The sequence below is a fragment of the Odontomachus brunneus genome, unplaced genomic scaffold (genome assembly GCF_010583005.1).
Source record: "Odontomachus brunneus isolate Ranch 3 - 2012 unplaced genomic scaffold, Obru_v1 Obru_scaffold_086, whole genome shotgun sequence".
NCBI lineage: Eukaryota > Metazoa > Arthropoda > Insecta > Hymenoptera > Formicidae > Odontomachus > Odontomachus brunneus.
The window spans coordinates 130,718-134,904 of record NW_022639536.1 but is presented as its reverse complement, the minus strand read 5'-3'; positions in this window follow the sequence as shown (position 1 = coordinate 134,904).

Below are 4,187 nucleotides of genomic sequence, written 5' to 3'. Positions count from 1 at the left end.
ACAATTTTAAACCGTTTTTAATTATTTTATATCAAATTTTTTAATAAGTAATTTGTATGTTAAATAAATATTTTTCTTAATCAAGGAATTTAAAAATGCTCATTTATTATTAATTAAATTAAAATTTCTCATGCAATCAAAAATTTCTCATGCATATCAAAAAATTACAAAATTGTACATATCTCCTTAAAAGCAATAGAGAAATAGCCAATCGTGAGGATGCTATTAAAATACAATCTTTAGTTCACAATCAGTTAAGCGCACCAATCTTTTGTGATATGTTAAAATATGCATGGTTTGCATCTCAAATAACAAATGAAAGAACTTTTTTTAAAAACGTTAACGAAGTTTGTTTTTCAGATTCTGTTAATAAAACAAATTATACAGATTGTGCGCATGAAATGTCTATGATTGTATGTGCATGGTGCAACGAATTATTATGTTTTAAATGATTTTATGATAAATACCACCCTAAAAGCTGCAAACTTATTGTAAAACAGTAAATTGTACATTTTAACTTATTGTATTTGGGGGTTATTGTTGCGTGTTGTTGGGCGGTTGCCTCTTTTATGCGTGATCGGTCGCTCGCGGGGAGGATGTAATGACACTCGCTGTTCTTTTAACAAGTAACAAGAATCATTTATTGGTGTGTGCTACACGTGTGTGTATGTGTACGTGTGTGTGTTTGGAGATTGTTCCTTGCGTCTTGTGGCTCGTCGAGCCGTCGCGATCAGTCCCTTGCTCTGGGGACGACGCGTCCTTCTTCGCTGGGAGCTTTCACGGCGCTGTGATGAATACGTCTGTCGCCGCAGATGTTGGCGCTGAGAGAGGTTCCCACAAAGGCGGGGACGGCGACCCAGCCCGCGTTGGTGAGGGTGTCCGTGTCCGCGGCGTCTGACCTGATGGACCTTCTGCCTCGGCCTCTGGGGAGCTGTCTCCAAACCGCTGGTACAGTTGTTGGTGGCCTCGTTGCCGCTTCTTCAGCGGGGTGCACTTCTTCAGCGCAAGGTATCGCTTCTTCAGCGAGGTGCACTTCTTCAGCGCAAAGTATCGCTTCTTCAGCGAGGTGCACTTCTTCAGCGCAAGGTATCGCTTCTTTAGCGAGGTGCACTTCTTCAGCGCAAGGTACCGCTTCTTCAGCGGGGTGCACTTCTTCAGCGCAAGGTCTCGCTTCTTCAGCGAGGCGCACTTCTTCAGCGCGACGCACTTCTTCAGTGCGAGGCTCGCTTCTTCAGCGAGGCGCGCTTCTTCAGCGCGGCGCACTTCTTCAGTGCGAGGTAGCGCCTAGAGGTGCTGTTGGTACCGCTGTTGGTATTAGGGCTTTTACTAAAAGTCGCCACTAACACCAGCGCAGCGGTGTGCGAGTGTGTCAGACCTCCCGCTGGGTCTGCCTTTTATTGCTGCTTTAGCAATAGGGATTTTCTCGCGAGAAAACCCCCCCGCGAATGCGCCACCGAACGGCGTCGCGCGGAGGCTCTCGCGGTTGTGCGGCGGCTCGGCTAGCGGCGCCGCGCTTGTGTGTGTGCGGATCTATATCGATCCGCCACATTGTATAACAGTCGTTGTAAATTCTTATTGGAAATATATCTTTTGTGTGCATGAGAAATTTTAATTTAATTAATAATAAATGAGCATTTTTAAATTCCTTGATTAAGAAAAATATTTATTTAACATACAAACTACTTATTAAAAAATTTGATATAAAATAATTAAAAACGATTTAAAATTGTGTTATATACAAATTTAAAAATATATAAGATTTAAAAAAAAAAAAAAAAAAAAAAAATTATTCACGGAATCGAACCTGCAACCCCGAGCGTAGTAGTCTACGTCTTACCATGGACGCTACGCTGCTAGCTCGAAGATTGCTTTTCCGTAACGGTACTATAGGGACAAAAATTTTTCTCGAAATATTTAAAAAAATATTTCTCGAGAATGCCTCAATAGTGGGTCCTACGGCTTTACAGGAGTAAATGTATGAGTGCATACTACACACCCATAAAATTTTATTCAAATTGGTGATGAGAGACTGCCGGGTTCCCCTTGTTAGAAGATATTAGTCTTAGGACCCATGTTAATTAGACTTTTTCTTCTTGTTTTGATCAATACTACCTGCTATCAAAATATGTGATCCTTTTTTTCAACAGCCTGTATATTTCAGAATGTTATACAGGGTGTTCCGCGTAAGACGTACGAAAAGAAAAATATAAGTAGAACAGATAAAAGTGAACAAAAATTGTATAGGTCATTTTTTAAACGACCACATAAAAATTCGAGATATTAATTAAAATAGTTGGGCATATCAGAGCACAGCGACATGGCAGGCGGGACATACGGCTCGCCGTGGCCGGCGAAGAAAATGAAAGATTGCTCGCGAGCCTATCTTATAGGCCAGAGAGGTGGGCCGTTTGGCATACTGAAATGAGTAGCTCCGTGTGTGCGTCCTTGTACGTGTGCATTCTTCCATTTTCTTCGCCGGCCGCGGCAAGCCGTATGTTCCGCGTCGTCGCGCTCTGATATGCCCAACTACTTTAATTAATATCTCGAAATTTTACATAGTTGTTTGAAAAATGACCTACACAATTTTTGTTCATTTTTATGTGTTCTACTTATATTTTTCTTTTCTTACGCGGGACACCTTGTCCCATATAGCAAAGATTTTGCAGCAATATTGCTGCAACGTTGCAGCAATGTTAAAAGTTGCAGCAGTGTTACCGCAATGTTGCTACAATGTCGTTACAAGATCTGTGCTGTATGGGGTATATTTACATAATAAATATATCTTATACTGTATTAAATTTATTTTTTAACATCATATTTATATATTGTTTATTTTACTCGCATCTTATACAATATAATTTAAAACTTTAAAGTACACTCGGCAACAAATAATACTAGCCTGCAAAAATCAAACTTTTTTCTGCGGAAGTAATGAGAGTAGGCAATTTTTATAGATTTTTGTCCGTTGAACACGAATCCGTTGTCCAAATTTGGCTATCACGTCATAATTTGGAAAAAAATAGAGTCAAAGAGGATAAAAACGACATAGTGTTGTAGCATCCGCAGCAAATTGTTTTGCTAAATTTTGTTAAACTGTATCAAAGAAACGAAAGATCGTAGCGAAATGGAACAAAATGTATTTTGAAACAAAAGCATTATGAACCTTTCAGAATTGAAAGTAAGATACTTAAGTAGAAGTACTTATTTCAGTACTTGGAGTATTAAAAAGTCAAATCATACGAAGGCGACTATCGCACTGCGGCTAGGAAGTTCTTAAGAGGTCTGGTAGCTGATAAATTTTCAATGTCATTTTAAGGTCGGTGGACTCATTTTCGGAAAAAATGTTTCAAACATAAGTTTCGTATTTTTCATCGTAGAATCTACAAAAAAATTGGGTATTCCATTTAAAAAACTAAACTTCCGGTCTAAATAACCCACTTCCAGTCAATACTGGAATTTGAATATAGCACCATTTAATAGAGCATACTCGACTTAGTGAAAAAATGTTTTTAAATTTTAATAAAATGTTGATCCCTTTATTTTAAATAGGTGGTACGGGTGTTCTGAAACATTCTGTATATACACAGGGTGTCTCACACTCTTCTCCGGGCATTTTGTGGGGACATAGAACAGGTTAAGGTGAACATAAAAGTCCTATATCGTTTTGCGATATTGGCAATAATTATCGAGATATTAATTGTAGAAAATTTGTAAATAATCATGCAGGATATGGTAAATGAGTTATAATAGCGACAACTGCCGTCGTGTACTTATACTTTAGGTCAAATTAAACAAAAAAGTCCTTTACTATTTTGCAAATAATCACATAGATTTTTAATTATTTATTAAAGAAGATTATTGCACGATTTTACGTGATAATGCACTCATCTTCTTTAATAATTAAAATCTATGTGATTATTTGAAAAATGGTAGAGCACTTTTTTGTTCAATTTGATCTAAAGTATAAGTAGACGACGGTAGTCGTCGCTACTATAACTCATTTATCATATTCTGCATGATTATTTACAAGTTTTCAATTAATATCTCGATAATTATTACGAATATCGCAAAACGGTATAAAACTTTTATGTACACCTCAACCTGTTCTACGTCTCCACAAAAGGAGAGTGTGAAACACCCTATATATATATATATATATATATATATATATATATATATATATATAT